The sequence below is a fragment of the Prionailurus bengalensis genome, chromosome C2 (assembly GCF_016509475.1).
Source record: "Prionailurus bengalensis isolate Pbe53 chromosome C2, Fcat_Pben_1.1_paternal_pri, whole genome shotgun sequence".
In the NCBI taxonomy this organism is placed as follows: domain Eukaryota; kingdom Metazoa; phylum Chordata; class Mammalia; order Carnivora; family Felidae; genus Prionailurus; species Prionailurus bengalensis.
The window spans coordinates 154,882,520-154,892,005 of record NC_057350.1 but is presented as its reverse complement, the minus strand read 5'-3'; positions in this window follow the sequence as shown (position 1 = coordinate 154,892,005).

Genomic DNA, 9,486 nt, shown 5'->3' with positions numbered 1-9,486 from the left:
CCCGCGTCGGGCTCTGTGCTGACAGCTCAGAGCCTAGAGCCTGCTTTGGATTCTGTGTCTCCCTCTCTCTCTCCCCCTCCCCTGCTCATTCTCTCTCTCTCTCTCTCTCTCTCTGTCTCTCTCTGTCTCTCAAAAATAAAAATAAAAAAATAAAAAATAAATTCCTAAGTCCAATGATTTTGGTTTTCTGAACTCCAACACAAGGTGAGACCCTGACCAGGGCTGCGGCGTCCTTTTATCTTGTTTTACATTAACGACTCATAACTAGGCCTGTCTTTTTATCAAGACTCACAGTATAAACATGCTGTTACTAACAAGTGTCGATCATAGTAACAGTCAGAGACACTGACAAGCAACTTTTAAATTCACGAGAGATTAGGTCTCAAAGAGAAAACATACTGAATGCAAACTGTTTTCACAGCATCTATAATATAACTCTGCAAGTGGACGGGGCAGGGGGGGCAGAGGGATCCTGATTCCTACCACATGCCCAATTCCTTTGTATACCTTTTCTCTCTACCCCTTTTTCCGTCTTCTTTCCTGAACTTCTTTCCGGAACTTCTTTCAACTCAAGAATCCATCTATTTATTCTGAGTCACCTGGAAAGGTAATTTGAGCCCATGGAACCTCATGAAATAGATTTTGCGTTTTTACTTCAAAATATAATTCGAAACTGGCCAGCTGTAAGGCCAGAAATTTTTTCTAAGTATACATATTTATATTATATTTATATTAAGCTTTCCTATAGAACAGCCATAACCAGTTGGAAAATGTACCAGTTTAAAACATAACACATGGGGCGCCTGGGTGGCGCAGTCAGTTAAGCGTCCGACTTCAGCCAGGTCACGATCTCACGGTCCGGGAGTTCGAGCCCCACGTCAGGCTCTGGGCCGACGGCTCGGAGCCTGGAGCCTGTTTCCAATTCTGTGTCTCCCTCTCTCTCTGCCCCTCCCCCGTTCATGCTCTGTCTCTCTCTGTCCCAAAAATAAATAAACATTGAAAAAAAAAATTAAAAAAAAAAAAACACATAACACAATAGGAGTGCCTGAGTGGCTCGGCAGGTTGAGCATCCGACTTTTGATTTTGGCTCAGGTCATGATCCCAGATCATGATCCCTGGTAGGATCCTGCCCCTCACTGGCTTCCATGCTCAGTGTGGAGCCTGCTTAAGATTCCCTCTCTCTCTCTCTCCCTCTGCCCCCCTCCCCCCTCTTGCACTATCTAAAATTAAAAAAAAATAAGTAATAACATATATAATGTCAACATATAGAGAATTTCTAGGAATAACCTTAGCAAGCAATGTAAGTAAACTACGAAACTCAGAGAGGAAATAAAAGATCCATTTAACTGGCTATCCATTCCAGAATGTGAAGTCCCAGTCAATGAAACATATCAGTTCTAATCATAATTTGTAGGTTTGATGCCACTTAAGAACTGGTGCAATTTTTGAGGGAGGACAGAAGAGAGATGACAATGAGTAATGAAGACAGCAAAATATATTACAAGGCTACAATTATAAGATCTTGGTACTTACCCAGGAATAGCTGGGTTTTAGGAAAAAGAAAATTACAGCCTCAAAATAGATACTACTTGAAAGGAGCATGTAATGTATAATACAAGATCATTACCAACTCATCAGGAAGGTGGGAATCATTTTTATTCAATATTGGAACAATTGGTTAATAACTGGAAGTAAAATAAACTTGGGGCCACCCGGGTGGCTCGGTCAGTTGAGCATCCAACTTCAGTTCAAGTCATGATCTCACGGTTCATCAGCTCGAGCCCTGCACCTGGTTCTGCACTGACAGCTCAGAGCCTGGAGGCTGCTTCACATTCTGTATCTTCCCCTCTCTCTCTCTCTACCCTCCTCCACTTGTGTGCTCTCTCTTTCTCTCTCTCTAAATATAAATAAATAGGGGCACCTGGGTGGCGCAGTCGGTTAAGCGTCCGACTTCAGCCAGGTCACGATCTCGCGGTCCGTGAGTTCGAGCCCCGCGTCGGGCTCTGGGCTGATGGCTCGGAACCTGGAGCCTGTTTCCGATTCTGTGTCTCCCTCTCTCTCTGCCCCTCGCCCGTTCATGCTCTGTCTCTCTCTGTCCCAAAAATAAATAAACGTTGAAAAAAAATTAAATATAAATAAAAAAATAAATAAATAAACAAATAATAAGTTTGTATTTTTTTTAAAATTTTTTTTTCAACGTTTATTTATTTTTGGGACAGAGAGAGACAGAGCATGAACGGGCGAGGGGCAGAGAGAGAGGGAGACACAGAATCGGAAACAGGCTCCAGGCTCTGAGCCATCAGCCCAGAGCCCGACGCGGGGCTTGAACTCACGGACCGCGAGATCGTGACCTGGCTGAAGTCGGACGCTTAACCGACTGCGCCACCCAGGCGCCCCAAGTTTGTATTTTTTTAAGTTTATTTTATTTTGAGAGACAGAAAGAGAGAAAGAGCGTGGCGGAAGGACAGGGAGAGGGCAAGAGAGAACCCGTGCAGTCAGCATGGAGCCCGCCATCAGCATGGAGCCCGATGTGGGGCTCGATCTCACAAACCCTGAGATCATGACCTGAACAGAAATCAAGAGATGGACGCTTAACCAAGCTGAGTCACCCAGGCACCCCTACCTCTGGATTTTTATTTCTCCAGTATATACCAAAATAAATTCCAGATGACTTAAAAGCCATGGACAGACATAAATAAGTTGTACTCTAGTATCTATCAAACCACTGAAGAGGGAACAAGTTTGGAGCCTGGAAGCACAGGTAACAGATCCCAAGTTCCCCTGCTTCAGTACAGGATGGGGAAACGGAGGGTGGACCGGCCTCAGTGTTGGCCCCCAAAGGGACAGGGCTGGTGCCACGTGGCAGGCAGGTAGGGGCCTAAACCGATAAATGCCAAGCTCAGCAGCTACCGTAAGAGTTCTTGCCCATATGAATTCCATGTGGACTAAGCAGTCCTGCTCCCTCTCAGACCCTCCGAGGTGGCCGCAGCAGCGGAATGGTCACACCTGAGTGCCCTGGCTCTTACCCGCTTTGCCTGAGAAGTGACACACAGCATTCCCAACCATAGTCTGAGGGCCCCGGTCAACCCAAAAGGGTCTTGGGTTTGACTCTCCCCAAAGTAAAGCCTGGGATAAGGATTTGGGTTGAATTGGGAAGAGCTCTTGGGAAAGCACTGGAGAAGAGTAAAGAACGGAGGCAGCACAGTGGCACGGGCGAGCTGGTCACTGCTGTGGGCAACCTGGGCTCAGCTCTGAGAGGAACCTTCTGGAAGAATGGAAGAACCCTGGCTGAGGGTTGTCTCACCAAAAGGGCAAGGTAACTGTGATATTTATCCACCCATTCCCCTCCAATAGGGCTTGAGGGCGGCTCCCAGGGGCATTAACTCCCCAGCACTTCTGGCTCTCTCCAAGAATGGGGGAACCATCCCCCTACAGCCCCCATCAAACAGGGCTGCAGTGGGTTGCAGGGGAACCATAAGAATGGGGACTGAGGAGGGGGGGTGCTGATGGCATCTGCTAATGCAGGGGACACATGGATATCTGGGGAGCATGAGCAGTCTGCCACAGATGTAGAGACCCGAGGATTCCGGTTCCAGTGCATGTGAAATCAACACAGCATCTGAACCACACTGAACAACTAGCTTCATCCAACCCATGCCTAGAAGAGACGTTCCGCAAACCAAGCTGTTGTTGCTGGGACATCTGCTCCTCTAACCCAGCCCTGAGGTCTCAAGATGGCTCTTAAAGGTGCCCTGGACTAGCTCATGGGTGTGGAGACAGCTCTCAGGAAAAATGCTTCACTAGTCTAGCGGGGTGGGGCGGGACGGGGGCGGGGGGGTCCAAGATGAAGAGACACAACAACGCCTGTCCTCCAGTAGCATGTGGTCTCTACAGGTGACAGGTCAGCACTTGCTTACAGACCATTTGTCCCAAGTGCCAAAGAGATGTAGTGGGGAGCAGAGGGGGAGGACTACACATCCGCCCCCTGGAGGACCTCAGAAGCTGTGCCATGAAGGTGATGGTTGTACCGAGGCCAAGAGACACGTGGGAGTCTGTCATGAGGAGGAACGAGCAGGATGGAAGCCGCTTCTGGCAGCTTGCTCTAGGCGTTTCCACCAGGATATATTAGGTTAATAATTCATACAAAGAGGAGAGGCCAAGCTACCTTTTAAACTATTCTGTGCCAATAACCTGCATTAATACAAGACTCCACTCTGGCCACCACAGAGATCTGCTTTCAGTCTGGGACCTTTTTACCTGTCTGTCTGTTCGGGTGCCCTCGTGTTCTCCCCTCTCTGACTCCCCAAAGGGCACAGTTTCCATATTCCTTGTTACATAATTACCTAGAGATCATGTAACCCGCACCACGTCTGTTCTCTCCTCGGAGAATTTTGAGTGTCTGTGTCCAAAAAAACAGAGTTGGTGCTCTTAAAAACTGAAGGCGCATAACTCATCTCCCCTTATATGGTATGACAGCTTCTCTCTCAGAACCATCCACAGTTTTCTCAAATTGTTTTCGCCTCCTTCAAATATGTAGAAGGCAAAAAGTATGCGCCTGATTAGGCAAGAATGTTGCCAGAACCCACTCCAACGGGTCAGAAGCAGCAGGCACAATGGAAAGGCTCACAAAGCCAATCGTGTCGTCCAAATGAGCACTAATTAAATGTCCTGGAGAGGAAAAAATAGATCCTGCAAGATGCTGCAGTTCCTGAGAGACTGGTTCAGGAAAGATCAAGTCAGGCGGGAAAGGCAGGCTGATAAATACGGGCGCAGAGCCTTAGCCTAGAGCGATCCTGTTCTTTCCACGGACACGCGTGGTCCTCACCCTGGTCAGCGGCACCATCGGCCCCCTGAACCCATGACACTGAGCCATCTCTGGGTCCTCTTCCCCTCCTTCCCCTCCCGCGGCCAATCTCCCAGCCCCGTGGATCCCACCCCCCCCAATCTCTCTCAACTGTAGCACCTCCTCTCCATCGCGTCTGCTACCTACTGCCTCGGTGCCCACCCTCGCACGTCTGGCTTGAACCACCTGCCTCTGGCCTCCCCACCCGCCCCTCACCCACCCACACCCGAACAAGCAAGGTCTCTGGACCCCAAAGCTGGTCACCGGCCTCCTCCATTAGACACCCCACGGGCATTTCCACTTGCTTCTCAGACTCTGGAGAATCCTCAGACACATTCCGGGCCGGCTGCAAGTTCTCTCGAAGCGGGTGTAACTTTGTGTTTCATTCCCACGAAAATCTTTCTGAAGCCGAGCCACAGAAAAGCAACAGAAACACATTCTGGATCGTGTGCACGGCCGTGCTATGACCCAGAGCTCCCACGTTGTCTCACGACCCGTATTCCCGCATTTACGATACAGCAGGTGACAAGAAAGGTTGTGTCACAGGCTAGTAAGAAGGTAACAAATCAGACTTAACCCGGAGAACACCGAGGAGAACTGAGCCATCAGGCGACCCATGTGGCACGGCCCATAGCTTACCAAGTTCGCAGGACCTGAACAGCTGTTTTTAGAATCAGAAACTGTGGTTTCGTTGTAGCTAAAATAACCATCCATCACACTAAATTCATCAAGCTGATCTGAATTTCGCCACGTGCAGCCGTGTTGATATTTTACGTAGACATTTGTTTTGGTTTTATAGTCATACGAGAGCCCTAAGCATAGAGTACAGACCCTTTTAAGGCGACTACGTGTATGAAGTCGTTATGATCAAAATAGTTCGAGCCACCACGAGGACTCTCCAACATTTTGTTTCCTTTAAAGGAATTCACACATTGCTCCCATTTGAGAAACTCCGGCCTGCAGAGCGAGGCTCAAGGCCCACTCCAAGCCATACGTGGGGGAGACGGTGATGTCCTCTGAACTTCCGTCCACACCGCCCCCATCGTGTCCCAGCCCCCTCGCAGTGAGTTGTGACCAATGAGCTGTGGCACACGGAGCAACGAGTCAGAGCCAGAGGAGCCACAGGGCGACTCTCCCACCATCTCCTTCTCCCGCGCTGGCGGCCACGTAGGCCACATTTTCCAAACGGCGTGTCCGCACAAAGGGACAAGCTCTGCCTCCTTGGCCCTCTCTGGCCTGTGAGGGGCACCGAGTGTGAGTGAGAAGTGACCTTGACCGGGTTAAGCTTTGAGGATTTGTCACTGCAGGAGAGCCCAGCCCGTCCTGACCACTACATCCCAGCGACGGAGCTCGGCCTCCCTGCCCCAGCCCTTCTCATCATATGCCCCCAACAGCTCTTGGTTCGGTGAGCCGGACACACCAAGCTGTTTCATGACACCGTGCACATGCTGTTCCTTAATCCTAGAATGCCATCCCTCATACGCTTCTGCTCTCCCCGCACCCCCCACCCCCGCTGTGATTCGTCCTTCAAAACGCAGGTCAGGCGTCATCACCAGCAAGAAGTCTTCCTCCCTTTTCCAACCCTCTGACCCCCATGGCCATCACCCATGAACCGTATAGAATGTTTATCTCACCACGTAAAAATCACACATTTCCATGCCTGTCCCCGCCCTACCCCCAATCACACTGTAACAGCATCCGTGGCTTACTCATCTCGACACCCTCAAGACCAGCATGCAGGGGGAGCAGGCACCGTTCGGCCAGAAAGAGCTTCCTCCAGGGGGCTGGTCCTAAGGCACCTGAAGGAAGTTAGACCCATCACCCCTGTAGGGAACACGTCCCAGCTGTCTCTGCCTGCCCCCCACCCCGCACCAGACCAGACCTGCCTAGGAAGCCCCAACCCTCCCCATCATCTCCCCAGCCCTAAGAGTGGCCTGTGGCCTAGTACTCAGTGTGGTCTCCAAACAAGTGACACTTACAGAATTTAGGAGCCGGTGAGAAAAGGAGAATCTCAGGCTGACGCCAGACCTCCCGGATCAGAATCTACGTTTTAGCAAAATCCCCGGATGAGTCCTATGCCCAAAAAATATTTAAGAAGCACTGGCCGAAGGCACCCAAATAGCATCTGTTCAGAGTAAAAGGTAACTTTAATAATACTTTCCATTTCAGGACACCTGGGTGGCTCAGTCAGTCCTCTCGGCTCAGGTCATGATCTCGTGGTTCACGAGTTTGAGCCTCGCGTCGGGCTCTTTGCTGACAGCTCAGAGCCTGGAGCCTGCTTCCGATTCTGTGTCTCGCTCTCCCTCCCTCTGTTCCTCCCCCTCTCGTGCTCTGTCTCTCAAAAAATAAATAAAACGTTAAAAAACATTTTTTAAAAATACTTTCCATTTGTAGTAATCACCGTTAAGCGCTTTAGGTCACTAGACCCTCAGAACAATTTGATCATGCCCTTTTTACCAAAGAGGAAACTGAGGCTCAGAGTAGCTGGGTACCCTGCTGAGGACTATACAGCTTCGAAGATCAGGACCAGGATTTGGAGACAGCTCTAGATGGATCAAGAGCTCCAACCCCCATAAGGACGCACTGCCATTTGCAAAGTTTTATAAACGCTTAGCCTTCAAGACCAGCCCAAGCACCCCAGCGGACCTCCGTACCCCTTCCTACAGCCACTGAACCGGTGCCTCTCTCCAGACCATCACCTACGACCTACAGCACAATGCCCTCACCACACACCACCGTCCCAGAGAGGCTGTCCGTTCTCCCTCGGTAAGGATCTTACGGACTCGCTCCGTAATTGTTTGGTAAGCCAATGAAAATATTTCCCTTTTGATCATCAAACAACCCTCTGAGGTTAGACCGTTATTACTAAGTAAAGGAAGTTGAAGGGGTTCCTGGGTGGCTCAGTGGGTTAAGCTTCTGACTCTTGATTCCGGCTGGAGTCATGCTCTGTGCTGTCAGCATGGAGCCTGCTTGGGATTCCCTCTGCCCCTCCCCTGCTCCTGCATGTGGGTGCGCTCTCTCTCTCTCTCTCTCTCTCTCTCTCTCTCTCTCTCTCTCCTAAATAAATATTTAAAAAAAACAAAGAAAGTGGAAGACACTGAGGTTCCCAGAGAAGTTTAGTCACTGGTCACCAGGAAGCCACAAACCTCTGAGGAGGGAACCCAACGGCCTGACCCCCAACAGGAATGTCTTCCTTCCCCACTTTTCTACTCTCCCTGCATTGCCCCCTTCCGACCTACATTACCAGGCAATGAAGAAACATCCATTCCAAAGAAGTCCCCCACAGACACGTCTTCAAAAGGGGCTCTGGTTCACCACCAGAAGGGCCAAATGTAGAGGTTAAAGGGGGCCACCAAAGGAAAAGGGGGGGGCGGGAAACCATGGGTACCAGATACAATGAGCCGAGCACCGAAGCCAGACAGCCCAGCATCCCTCTCTCCAAGCTTTGCCCAAAGAGTGGCCATGTTAAACTAAGACTTCCTCTGTTGGTCTGAGTCCTTATGGGGTTCTCATGCAGGGATTCTCCCCCTTCTCCTATTCTTTCAGCTTACCATCAAAGAACATGGCTCAAAGACCTTTCAAACCTAAATGAAGAGAGTTACTGAGTATCTTTGAACAACCCTTTCATGCTTCTCTGCTCTTTCTCCAGTGGGGCGTTTTACGGCACCACCCAAAGCAAGCCAAATATTAAGTTGAAATGCTGTTTTGAAGTTGGGCTGCCCCGCACGCCCAGCATCCCTTTACCTTTTTACTTCCTGGGGCCCCTGCCATTTGCCGCCTTGTCCCTTAAGAAAAAGCACAATGCTTGACTACGGCTGGAGCTGCCTCCTTAGTTGCAATGGCGACTGTCAGCTCGACACCGGCCCAGCAGACCACGTCAACCCAGACTGACTTCACAGCTTCTAACGCGGTCGCGGAGGCACGGGACCACCCCATGCCAAGATGCTTCCAGAAACACAGTGATGGTAGCAGGACCGGCTTCCATTTGACCGCTGACCTCTTGGACAACACACGGAGAAAAGGAAGGAAATGGAGTGCAGGGGGAAGGTCGAGGCAGAGGGACGACTAACCTTGGGGGTGAATACTGAGTTCCCTCCCCTTCTCCTGACCCCCCACTCCCAGCAGAGGGATCCTCTGAAAAGGTGTCCCCAGCCGCCTCTGCTCGGCCCTGGGGCAGTCTCCTCTCCCCCTCCCAACACCTCGCCCCCCAGAACCAGACGTGGAAGGCAGTGTAAATGAGGTCCTAGATTCAAAATTAAGTGATGGGGGATTTCGGGAACTCATTTGCGTCTGGGAACTCCCCGACGCTTCGCCTGTAGCCTTTATCCCGAAGGTCTTTAGTTCCTCCGTGCGTCTCTGTATCTAGTTCTAAGGAGTTCCCTTCCTTTTAGCTGGGTCCGAGAGCTCTGGAGACCCGGGTTCGAAGCCCAGCTCCACGGCTACCCAGCCCAGTGACCTCGGGCAAGTCGAGAGTTCGGGCACCGCTGCTTCTCCTGGGAGAAATGAGGATAATTCCACTTTCCCTACAGGTTGTGAGAAGGGGGGCGGGAGGCCAGCTCCAGGCAAAGCCCTGGCGCCCTGAGGCGCTCACGACGTGTCCCCTGCCTGCCGGACGCCCGCACTCTTCCGCAGCCCCACCGCGC